This window comes from Eschrichtius robustus, chromosome 6, assembly GCF_028021215.1.
Source record: "Eschrichtius robustus isolate mEscRob2 chromosome 6, mEscRob2.pri, whole genome shotgun sequence".
Taxonomy (NCBI): Eukaryota; Metazoa; Chordata; class Mammalia; order Artiodactyla; family Eschrichtiidae; genus Eschrichtius; species Eschrichtius robustus.
This window is the reverse complement of record NC_090829.1, coordinates 44,749,209-44,763,112: the sequence shown is the minus strand read 5'-3', so window position 1 is coordinate 44,763,112 and position 13,904 is coordinate 44,749,209.

Genomic DNA, 13,904 nt, shown 5'->3' with positions numbered 1-13,904 from the left:
AAGTCAGTGAGGATGCCTTGGAAGACAATGGGAAATGTTATGATCAAAGCAGAGTTCCTGGAATATCAGTCTGATGCTGGTATACAGGACAGACTAGAGGAGGGGAGAAAAAAGCAGAGGTGGGGAGATGCATTAGAAGACTTTGTTGGTATTCCAGGAATTCATGAGTACCTAGACTATGATATAAACGGTACAAATGAAAAGTGAAAGCATATAAATGAAAGATATAAGTGAAGACTGCACAAAGCTTGACAATAGATTGGATGTGAGGAAGGAAGGAAGGTATCAAAAATAACTATCCATGTTGGATAAACAGGAATATGGAAGAACAGAAACACTGGAGGAAAAGCTAGTTTAGGGGACAGAAATGTAATTTAGTATTAGCCATGTTAAATTTAACATGCTTGCAAAATGGCCAAAGAGTCAAGGTACAAGTAAAAATGACTGACTTGAGCTGGGAATAGAGGCAAGGACCAGAAATGTCAATTGAGAAATGATCTTGCTTTACTCAGGTTCCCTGGCACTGGTGGTGGCAAGTGGTGGGATGCAGCCTGACCACAGGTTTTTCGTTTTAATGGATTTTTATCAGAGTGATCAGACTGTATAACATATAAATAAGTTTTTATTATATAAATAGTAAATTTTTATATTTATATAGAAAGCATCTTGAAGAATCACCTTCTCATAGGTTTTTCAATTTTATTTATGAAATAAAATGCCACACAATAAAAGAATAGAAGCAATTTCAGAATTGAAGTCAAATCCCAATATATCCCAACTAAAGCATACATTTTCCCTCAAGATCATACTGCTTAACGAAACTAAAATGTTCTAATTAATTGTAGTCTCATGTAGTGACAATGATAAATATACTCCAGTGCAAATTCCAAACTTCAGATGCTTAAAATACAGACAATTATGCAACATTTTCTGCTATGCTGTTATTTTTCGGAAAAGTTAATGTTAAATTTGTCTCTTGCTTAAATTGCTTCTATGAGAAACAAAAATAAAAAGAAAATTGAGAAGAGTTATTCGTGGATATCGTAATAATCACATTGCTGAATCTCAATAGTCCTATTTTTATTATTGAATAACCCTTCTTGGAATGATGCTGAATAAATAATCAGGCACATGCTCTAACTTTCTTACTACATCTTTATTGTTTAATAATCCTTACTTGTATGAAACATTCAGTTTTAAATGCTCATATGTTAAATTTTACTTAAGTATACTTTAGAGAAAAGTTATCAAGCCAAAGAGTAAGATTGGAACTCGAATTTTAGCTCAGATTAATAAGATATCATAGCTTACTGATAAGAGAAATTAACCTAATAAACAACATAAAAATGATTAATTTTTAACAAAGATCTAAGGCAAAACATGGAAGTTGTAAAAAAAAAAAAAAAAAAAAAGGAACTCAGAAGAGCTACTATTGCAACACAATATTTTTAGAAAAAGGTATTTCCCCAATAAGAATATAACAGTGTGAAAAGAAATCTTACCACCTAGAAACAGCAAACTTTAATATTTTGGTAAATAGCCATGAAGGTATCAACATTCATGGAAATACCAGGATACAGATTTGTATAAATTCATTCAAACTCTAATATACTTTTCCTCTAACTCTCTATTTCCCATTAAAAACATATATCATACCATATGAATATCAGTATATACACAGAGAGAATTTTAGTGTCTACATGCTTCATGTAATTGCTCTAGGGACAATCAATGAGACAGTAAATAAAAAAACACTCAAACTGCTGCCTAATAAAAAGTATTAAATGCAGAATAAATATGATCCAGTAATATTATCACCATCATCAGGATAATTTCATTTTTCTGGGTTGACATTTGGGTTGTTTCATTTCTTTATTTTATTGAAGTATAGTTGATTTACAATATTAAATTAGTTTCAGGTGTATAACATAGAGGTTCACTACTTTTATAGATTATAATCTATTTAAAGTTGTTACAAAATAATGTCTATAATTCCCTGTGCTGTCAAATATATCTTTGTTGCTTAACTATTTTGTACATAGTAGTTTGTATCTCTTAATCTCATATCCTATCTTGTCCCTTCCTCTTTCCCTCTCCCCACTGGCATCCACTAGTTTTTCTATATCTGTAAGTCTGTTTCTGTTTTGCTATATACATTCATTTGTTTTATTTTTAGATTCCACAAGAAAGTGATACCATACAGTATTTGTCTTTCTCTGTCTGACTTATTTCACTAAGCATAATACTCTATAGGTCCACCCACAATGTTGCAAATGGCAGAAGTTCATTCTTTTGGTTCTTTCTTCTGAGTAATATTCCATTGTGTGTATGTGTATGTGTGTGTGTGTATATATATATATATATATATATATACCACATCTTCTTTATCCAGTCATCTGTCTATGGAAAGTTGGGTTGCTTCCATATCTTGAGTATTGTAAATAATGCTGCTATAAACATTGGGGTGCATGTATCTTTTCAAACACTATAGTGTTTTGGGGGTTTTTGTTCTATCTTTTTGGATATATACCCAGGAGTGGAATTGCTGGGTCATATGGTATTTCCATTTTTAGTTTTTTGAGGAACCTCCATTCTGATTTCCATAGTGTCTGCAGCAATTTGCATTCCCACTAACTGTGTACAAGTGTTCCATTTTCTCCACATCCTAGTCAGCTTTCGTTATTTGTAGTCTTTTTGATTATAGCCATTCTGTGAGGTTATATCTCATTGCTTTGATTTGCATTTCTATAATAATTAGCAGTGTTGAGCATCTTTTCATGTGCTTGTTAGCTATCCGTGTGCCTACTTTGGAAAATGACTATTCAAATCTTCTGCCAATTTTTTAATTGGGTTGTTCTTTTGATATTGAGTTGTAAGAGCTGTTTATATATTTGGATATTAACCTCTTATTGATCATATCATTTACAAAGTTTTCTCCCACTCTTTTCATTTTCTTGATGGTTTCCTCTGCTGTGCAAAAGCTTCTAAGGTTAATTGGGTCCCATTTGTTTATTTTTGCTTTTATTTCTTGCGCCTTAGGCGACAGATCCAAAAAAGTATTGCTTTGATATATTTCAAAGAGTGTTCTGTCTGTTTGTGTTGTCTTCAATTTCTTTCATCACTGTCTTATAGTTTTTCAAGGATAAGACTTTTATCTCCCTAGTTGGATTTGTTGCTGGGTATTTTATTCATTTTTATGTGATTTTAAATGGGATTGTTTTTTACTTTTAATTTCTGATATTTATTAGTGTATAGAAGTGCAACAGATTTCTGTATATTAATCTTGTATCCTGTAACCTTGCTGAATTCATTTATTAGCTCTAATAGTTTTTTGGTGGAGACTTTAGGTTTTTCTATATGTAGTATCATGCCATTTCTAAATAGTGAAAGTTTTACTTTTTCTCTTCCAATTTGAATGCATGTATTTATTTTTCTTGTCTGATTGCTGTGGCTAGGACTTTCATTACTATGTTAAATAGAAGTGGTGAGAGTGGGCATCTTTGTCTTGTTCCTGAATTTAGAGGAAGACTTTCAACTTTTCACCATTTTGTGTGATATTATCTGTGGGTTTGTCATAAATGTCCTTCATTATGTGGAGATATGTTCCCTTTATACCCACTTTGATGAAAGTTTTTATCATGAATGGATGTTGAATTTTCTCAAATTCTTTTTCTACATCTATTGAGATGATCATGTGATTTTTATCCTTCCCTTTGTTAATGTGGTGTATCACATTGGTTGATCTGTGAATATCAACCATCTTTGCATCTCTGGAATAAATCCCACTTGATCATGGTGTATGATCCTTTTTATATATTGTTGGAATCAGTTGGCTAATATTTTGTTGAGGATTTTGTATCTATATTTATCAAAGATATTTGCCTATAATTTTCTTTTTTTTTGTAGCGTTTTGTGGTTTTGGTATCAGGATAATAGTGGCCTCATACAATGAATTTGGGAGTGTTCCATCCTCTTCAATGTTCTGAAATAGCTTGAGAAGGAGAGATATTAACTCTTTATATGTTTGGTAGAATTTCCCTGTGAAGTCGTCTGGTTTTGGACTTTGGTTTGTTGGGAGTTATTCAATTGCAAATTCAATTTCACTATTAGCGATCAGTCTGTTCAAATTGTCTGTTTCTTCTGGATTCAGTCTTGGCAGGTTGTATGTGTCTAGAAATTTGTCCATTTCTTTTAGTTTGTCCAATTTGTTGGCATATAACTGTTTGCAGTATTCTTTTATGATTTTCATATCTCTGTGATATTGGTGGTTATTTCTCCTCTTTTATTTCTTATTTTGTTTATTTGGGTCCTCTCTCTTTTCTTCTTGGTGAGCCTGGCTAGGTTTCTCAATTTTGTTTATTAAAAAAAAAAAAAAGGCTCTTGATTTCACTGATGTTTTCTATTGTTTTTGGTCACTATTTTATTATTTCCTCTCTGATCTTTTTCTTTCCTTCCTTCTTCTGACTTTGGGCTTTGTTTGTTCTTCTTTTTCTAATTATTTTAGGTGGTAGGTTGGTTGTTTATTTGAAATTTGTCTTGTTTCTTGAGGTATGCTGTATTACTATAAACTTCCCTCTTAGAACTGCTTTTGCTGCATCCCATAGATTATGGAAAGTTGTGTTTCCATTTTCATATGTCTCAAGGTATTTCCTGATTTTCTCTTTGATTTCTTCATTCACCCATTGGTTTTTTTAGTAGCATTTTGTTTAGTCTCCATGTGTATATGCTTTTCCCAATCTTCATCCTATAATTGATTGCTAGTTTCATATTCTTATGGTCAAAAAAAATGCTTGATATAATTTCTATACTCTTAAATTGGTTGAGATTTGTTTTGTGGCTTAGCATGTGATCTATCCTGGAGAACGGTCCATGCTTATTTGAAAAGAATGAATATTCTGCTATTTTGGGATGAAATGTCTCGTAAATATATATTAAATCCAATTTGTCTGTTGTGCCATTTAAGACTCCTGCTGCCTCATTGATTTTCAGTCTGGAAGATCTCTCTATTGATGTATGTGGGTTGTTAAAATCCCCCACTATTACTGTATTATTGTCAATTTCTCCTTTTACGTTTGTTAATGTTTGCTTTTTATATTTAGGTGCTTTTGTACTGGATGCATATATACCAGTTGTTGTAAATCCTCTTCTTGTATTTATCTCTTTATCATTATATAATGTTCTTCTTTGTCTTTAGTTATAGCCTTGTTTTAAAGCCTATTTTATCTGATATGAGTATTGCTACCATAGTAGGATTTTCATGTTCCTATAGAGTCTTACTTCTTTTCCAATTAGAGGATACCCTTTAACATTTCTTTTAGGGTAGGGTTAGTACTGATGAACTCTTTCAGTTTTCACTTGTCTGGGAAGTTCTTTATCTCTCCTTCAGTTCTAAATAATAATCTTGTTTGGTATAGTATTCTAGGTTGCAGGTTTTTCCCTTTCAGCACTTTGAATATATCATGCCACACCCTTCTTGTCTGAAAAGTTTCTGCAGAAAAGTCAGCTGATAATCTTACGGGAGTTACCTTGTATATGACTCTGCTTTTCTCTTGATACATTTAAACCTCTCTTTAACTTTTGCCATTTTAATTATGTCTTTTTAAAAATTTTATTGAAATATAATTGATTTACAATGCTGTGTTTAATTTCTGTTGTACAGCAAAGTGAGTCAATTATACATACATTCTCTTTCATATTCTTTTCCATTATGGTTTATCACAGGATATTGAATATAGTTCCCTGTGTTATACAGTAGAACCTTGTTGTTTATCCATCCTATATATAACAGTTTACATCTGCTAATCCCAAACTCTGAATCCTTCCCATAATTATAATATGTCTTGATGTGGTCTGTTCGGGTTCATCTTATTTAGAACCCCCTGTGCTTCCTGTACCTGAATATCTGTTTCCTTCTTCAGGTTTGGGAAGTTTTCAGCCATACTTTATCAAATATATTTTCAATCCCTTTCTCTCTCTCTTCTCCTTCTGAGACCCCTGTAATGCAAATGTTGGTACTTTTAATGTTATCCCGGATCTTTCAAACTGCTCTCATTTTTAAAATTTGTTTTTCTTTCTGCTGTTCTGATTGGGTGATTTCCATTATTCTATATTCCAGATCACGTATGCAGTCTTCTGTGTCATTTAGTCTGCTATTCATTCCATCCAGTGTGTTGTTTTTTGTTTTTTGTTTTTTTATTTCAGCTACTGAATTCTTCATTTCTAATTGGGTCTTTTTTATATTTTCTAGTTCCTTGTTAAAATTCTCACTGTGTTCATTTACTCTTTTCACTAATTCAATTAGCATTCTGATTATTAATGTTTTTAATTTTTTATCTCTTAAGTTGTTTATTCTGTTTCATGATTTATCTTTTTAAGTTTTTAAGATAATTTTATTGGAGCATACTTGATTTACAATGTTGTGTTAGTTTCAGGTGTACAGCAAAGTGAATCAGTTATACATATACATATATCCATTCTTTTTTTTGTTTTAGATTCTTTTCCCATATAGGCCATTATAGAGTACTGAGTAGAGTTCTTTGTGCTATACAGTAGGTCCTTGTTAGTTATCTATTTTATATATAGTAGTGTGACCTTCCAATTTATCCCTCCCCCCCACCTAAGGGGCTTTCTAGTGCTCTTTCAGTTGAGACCAGTTCCTCTGTCTTTTCATTTTGCTTAACTTTCTCTATCTCTACAAATTTAGGTGAAATAGTTACCTATTGCTATGTTGAAAGGGTGTCCTTATGTGGAAGCATCCCTATACAGATTGCTTGTGCCCAATGTCTTTGGTTAGAGAGCTAGATTTGATATGGATGCAAGTCACATCTTTCCTCAGGGTTTATTGGCAGCTATCAACTTGGTAGGAGGTGGGGCTGGAGATAGAGGAGCTAGGGTTAGAGCTGAGTGTGCTGCTCAGTGGCCATCATCACCCTATGTGGGGGTGGGGTTGGATTCCAAGTTGTTGGGGCAGAAGCCCTGTGGGTCAGTTCCAAGCTGACTCTATTCTCTTTAAGTGTGCTTTCCTCTCTCCCAGCACTGATATCCTTGCCCCAGAGGGGAGCAATGCTGAAGCAAATGGGGCATGTACAGGCTCTCAGCTCATGATGGAGCATGGGCTGCAGTGGTTTGGCTGCAGACAGATGTCCAAGCTGCCTCCGATGCACTGCCTGCACATGCACCAGAAATTATTGCCCTTGCCCTGCTCATATACAGCCTTGGGGGTGAGTCTTGTTTTGTCCCTCACAACTGACCATTCACCCCAGCCTCTGCCTCTCCTTCCCTGTTGTGGATCCACACTGCAGGGCAGTCAGGGTCCATATAGGCTCTTGGTGTGTCTCTGGGCATTGGCTGTGGTGGACCAGCTGCCATCACGGTTTCAGGCCGTGTCTGATGTGCTGCATGAGTACTTCCCAACAGTGTCCTCCCTTCCTCCCCCAGATGTCACTCTAGATATGAGTCATCTCTGTGTCCTACAGCCGAGATAGTTACAGCCAGGTGATGTCTTTTCCACTTGAAAGCATGGGATTATAAAATATATTCAGAGAATTTTAAAAGAATGTATTCAATATTTATATTAAATATTTGTCCAGGTTTTAAGAGAGAAACCAGGGAGATGGGAAGAGCCAGAAAAAAGCAAAGTCTAAGGCAAAGAGAAACAGGAATGCCAAGGGAGGGAAGGAAATTTCAATCTTATAAATCAGTACTAAAATGGGAGACATAACTCTGTAAAAGATAGGGAATCAATATAAAAATATGCTTCTGCTGCTTGAGGACTTTTGATTTTTTAATGGCCAGTGGGATTTTTTTAATGATGTGGAAGTAGAAAAGTCTACAATGTACGTACGAAGGGCACAAATGGGGATTTTTCTACGTTGATCTATAGTTTTCTTCCAGTATTGATTTTTATTTCTGAAATTCTTATTATGAGTGCACAGTGGGTCCAATTATACCTGTGTTAAATGTCCCAAGATTATTTCACAGCAGCTGGCACTGAAAAGTGAGGTGAAATGAAATGTACAAAAAATAATGATGGGAGTTCCTGACCTAGATGTGGAGATACGTGTCAGTTTGGTTAGACAGAGCCCAAGCCTATATGCCCTTTGAGTAAGTCATATAGGTAAGAACTTGGAGAAAATTAGAGGTTTCTAATATAACTGCTTTGATCCATCTAGAAGTTCTATTTACTCTATGAGGTAGTTTGTGAAATCATGATCTGTCTGACAAGAATGAGAAAGACAAAGAAAAACTTAAGTGCTCCAGAAATCAAGAATGTCTTATAGCAATGAAGATAGAAAGCAGAAAGTTTAAGATTGAGGTCTGGATTGGAATGTATCACTACATTTAACCACTACATGGATATAAGTCATCTAGAGTAAATAATTTCATTTTAAATAATCCTAGGGGAGAGATTATTATATTTAATATTTTTTTACAAAAATATGAATCAAGAAATAGTGAAAATTAAAATGAATATATATTACGTTACTGTTAGTAAGGTCACTATTGAATAAACAGTACTCGATACCAAGACTCTCCTATGATTTTTTAAAGCAATATTTCATTTAATCTCACAGTCTTGTAATCTTATCTCCATCACACAAATATTTAAATTAAGCTATAAAGATTGAGAAGTTGTTTGTGTTGTACCTTTATAAAAATCAGAACAGGTTGAATACATTGTAATCAGTCTAATAGTTTTTGGGATTTGGGAGAGTATTTTTCAGGATTTGGGAGAGATTATAAATCTGTTTGCAGATACTAGGAAGTCAGCAAACGGTAGTTGTTACTCTTTAAGAGCAGGTATTATATTATACCATAGCTATACTGTATATGTGATATGCTTGACTTTGCAATATATTTGTGTATATTGCATACACAATAATTCATAAAATGATAATACAGAAAAATTAGGAAAAAGTTTTGATAAAATAATACAACCCCATTTATTCCAGCTCTAAGGATCTGGGTCTTTGAGTCAGAAAGATAGTTATGACTGGGTAGGACAGGCATCTGCCGTCTAATGGAAGAGGACTTCTGCCACCCTGATTTCTTCCACCTATGATCTCCCTCTTTTGCCCCATGTGTTAAGGGAGGAAACACTTTCTTTTTCCACCTAAGCCAAAGAGATCAGACAACCTCAGAAAATTCACATATTGAGTAAGCAGATGATGAAAGATCACTCCCCTTTTGGTCAGTGAGTTTTGAACAGATTTGAAAGGTAAAGTACGAGCACACACTGTATGCTTTGTGCCTGATATATATTATCACTCAATCTTCAATGTAAATTCTAAGGATAGTTGTCTACATTTTACAATTAAGGAAACTGAGGCTTAGGGAAATAATATAATTGCCTAAAATAACCAAACCATTGAATTGGAGAGTCAGTTCTTGAATTTGTGTCTCTCTGACTCCAAAGTTGTTATGGTATTATTACTATACTATGATGACATTCAGCAGGGTGTTAATTGAAACAAAGGCTAAACATGGAATTAATTGTAAAGCAACTTCTATTGTCCCTAGTGATAATCATCTGGCTTAATCTATTTTTTCCAATACATTTTTACAGTCGAAGAATTTAACTTTATTAGAATTCCAGTTCTAGAAAATATTTGAGAATAATAAGCTGGAAACTACTACTTGTAATGACATAAGATATTAATACTTATAGATTTTTCCCCCCATAACTCACCACCAGTGCTGCTTAATGAACAATAGAGAAATTGGATGAGTGCATCCAATATTCAAATGATATCCATTTTTCTACAGTGGGATCTCTAAGGAACTCCAAGTCATTGTAACTATATATCATTACTGCATATCAGGCAAAGAAGTTCCAAGTTAGCACAGCCAATGCATCACAAATGTGGCTTCAGGTCACTTTCTTCGGCCATGACAGCGGTTCGAATCAGGGTGATGCTGCCACAGAAGGAAAATGCTTGGAAGAAAATGTTTCATTCTCAAAATTAGTGTTCTTGGTCATGTACATAGAGTCTTGCTGATAAAGCAGCTTCCAGCCTCTCGCACTCTCTCTCCCTTTTTTTTTTGGTTTTTGTTTTTGTATTGGTTTTTACTCTAACGATGCCCTATGCGATATAAATATTATATCTCTGTATGTAATCAAATGCCAAGGAAATTCATTATTTATTCTCTTGGACAAAAGTGACAACAATACAAGTGTGTTTCATAGACCGGGGCCTAGGGTTAGGTGTTGGTAATCTCAAGCAATTATCTGTGATATTTGAGATAATATAAACTGGGGACTTCAGAGATTTTCAGGCTGATTGAAAATTTAAGCTGATTTTATATATTTTATACATATGTAGGTATATACATATATATAAAATTTTATATATATGTACATATATATAAAAAATTTTATATATATGTATATACCTACATATATATAAAATTAGAGTGACCAACCATCCTGAAGGGGTTTCCTGGGACACATGGCTTTCAGTCTTCAAACTGGGACAGTCCTGGGCAAAGCTGGATGGTTGGTCACGTTATTACTGATTAGAACTAATTAAGAAAGCTTTTCATTTGGGAGACCAAATATGAAGGTAAATACATTATTTTCTATGTATTTAGCATTTACAAATATTAATTGGCCCATGTTGATTTGCTGGTTCTGTAGGAGAAGAAGTATCTCATCTCCCTAGCTTCTGGGAGGACAACTGGACTTCTAAAGAAATACTTGCTATAGCTAGCATTCACACAAGGTTCCAAAGACTTCCAACTTCAATGGGGCTATGATTCTCCTGGGCAGTTTCTTGCACTGCTACACCCTTATTTTAGGGTTGTGACAGAAATATGGATTTCAGTTGATTTAACTTCTTGTAGCATCCTTCTCCGTCTCCCCTAATCTCCTTAGGAAACTTGCTGAATCCACTTTTCAAGTGATGTTAATAGTAAACAATAATAATGGCTCTTTTCTGAACTTATATGTTTGATTTGTTATTCATTTCTACAGGTATATTTAAGAATAGTTAATTCATCTGGTTTTTCACTAATCTGAATTTAAATGTGATTTATATCTTTCTCACCCCAAATTACAATGAAACAATATGAAACAAGCAAAGTGTAAAATGGCAAGCTAAACTAAATTAATGTCAACCAACCAACCAAAGAAACACAGCTTCCCCACACTGCCCCTTACCACTTCTCCATAACTTCCCTCTTGTTCTCCTTCCACAGTCCAGATTCTTGAAAGAACTATCAATATTATTTTGCAAGTAGATCTTCTAACCATAAAATGCAACTCTTTTTTTTGCCTTACTTGTTATAATCTTTTGCTATTTCTCTATCAAAGCACTGAGATTTCTCTTTTGTTGTCAAATTCAGTGGACACAAATTTGAATGAAAGAAGAAAAGAAAGCATACACCATCAACTAAATTGCTGCATAACTAATTTCATCAGAATTGCAATTGAAACAAAATTATTATTTAAGATGTAGATGATCAGTCATCAAAGAAAAAACTCATAGGTCCAACTGTAATAAAATAAAGGAAAACAGTCCTTCTAGGGCATTCAAATTTGGAAATATGAATGGAAAACTTATGTTGAACTGAAAAGTAGCCTGGAGGCAAAATACAGTATACTTGAAGAGCTTAATGAGGTGTGTTTTCCTCATTTTTAAAAATCACAGTATAAACAACCACTGAGTAAGGCTGGTTTGGAAATCCACCTCCTTAAGAGTTCCCAAATCTTCCTGAAAGCACTTTTTTGAGAAAAAACTGGTATAGCTCAAAAGAACAGACTAATAATACTCTCAAAGTTTGTTTTGCAGGATATTTTAAGTGGTTGCAAAGATTTGGGGAAAAATAAAATTAAGGGATCAGTTTCAAAATTAGAGCCCTTTAGTGTTTCCCAAAACTGGATCATCTACGTTACAGAATAGAAAAAGAGAACAAAAAATTCAAACCAAGAAAATTCTAGTTTTGAAGGTAAAAGCCATACTACTTTAGAAATAATTGTTTGTCCCTAAATATAAATATTAAAGAGGCAATGTCTTCAAATGTTTTCTTTGTTCTAATAAAATTATAGAAAATTCACTCCTTAAAATGAACAAAATAAAAAAAAAACACAGCCACAAAACACTAAAAATATCCATGTATATTAAACTGAAGAATAAAGTACTGCTTAATTGTCAGTCTCTCTTTTACAACATATGACAAAATAGGCATTTCATTCTTTGAGGAAACTCAATCCTTTTCTGTGATTATGGATAATGATATACCCATTGACTCAATGGAATGCTTACTGAGTTATTCAAAAGCAGATGTGATGTACTGTTTCTGCCTCATACACACACACATGCACACACACACACAAACACACACACACTGCCCATTGTCATGAAAATGATGAAGTGACCTCAGACTGTAGTAGACAGAATAATAGCCCCCCTAAAATGCATATGACCTAATCTCCAGAGACTGAACATGTTACCTTACATGCCAAAAAAGATTTTGCAAATATGATTTAGTTAAGGATTATGGGGAAATTATCCTGAATTATCTGAGTGAACCCACTGTAATCACAGTGGTCTTTGTAAGAGGAAAACAGGATTGTCAGAGTCAGATAAAGGAGTTATTTATGCCAAAGGAAGCAGAGGTTGGAATGAAAGACTGAAGACGGAGGGAAGGCCAGGAGCCAAAGGATATAAACAGCCTCTAAAACCTGAAAAAGACAAGGAACAGACTCTCCACTAGAACCTCTTGAAAGAATGCAGCCCTGCTAGCATCTTGATTTTAGCCCCATAAGATTCCTCTCTGACTTCTGACCTCAAGAACTGTAAGATAATAAATTTGTGTTATTTTAAGCCCCTAAATTTATGATAATCTGTTAAAGCAGCAATAGGAAGCTAATACAGATATAAAATAAATAGTATTGTTGAAAAGAAGAACAAAATCGATTTTTTATATAGAACTGTACAGATCTTTTGAGGAAGTTTTCTAGTTTCCATTTTTGATAATATTACTTCTGGAAAAAAGTTTCTTTCTTTTACAGTTTTCCTATATCAGGTCTCATGTAAAATGTGAAAAATTTTTGAAGAATTAGTTGATAATTTGTGCCTACAATGTATTTTATGAAACTAGTATTTAAAATAGCAATAAATAAGCATTAATGCATTATCTTCACAAATATCAATATTTTCTTATTTAAAAGTTGAGATTCAAAAGTATTTGAAAGGCTTTATAAACAGGAAAATATAATATATAACTTATATCCCTATGGCTAGTTAATATATGGTTAGTTAAATGTATGTCAAAAATAAACTTAGCTATTTTAACAAAATGAGAGAAAATAAAACCCTAGACTTTTTAAATGAAATTTAATTACTGATACTGTTGATTGTGTCTGTTGCCCTGATATTTGTTATTTATTACTAAAATAACTATTTACTGAGAATTGATGATTACCCAGTTAGGTCTTAATTTATATTAAGAAAGTGGGCTCTTTTGTTTTTCACTAGGTCTCAAAACCATCTACAGTCTTTACAGTAATGATTGTAATTTATGTTCAGGCAAAGCCTCACACTTAATACCCAGGGAAGAAAATTATGGCATGAAATATGCATACCCTATTCAGTAGATAACTCCCACTATAATCAATTGACTACAGTAACATTGAGTATCTAAAACCAGAAGTCTACACAGGCTTTCTAATACTTGGCTGTAAATATCCATTGACATTTCCACAATAGATTATTTATCTCAGTTGCTATCACTACATTGCATTAAAAATTGGAACAATTCTTGATATAGTGATAAGGATTTTCTGGAAGGTGTTATTAGGATGCATTCTCTTTATTCATTGAAATTGATTTCTTTACATACTTATTAGAAGTAAAGCAGGTTTAAAACTTTAAGCATCTCAATTCTACTAACTCCTTTTGAAA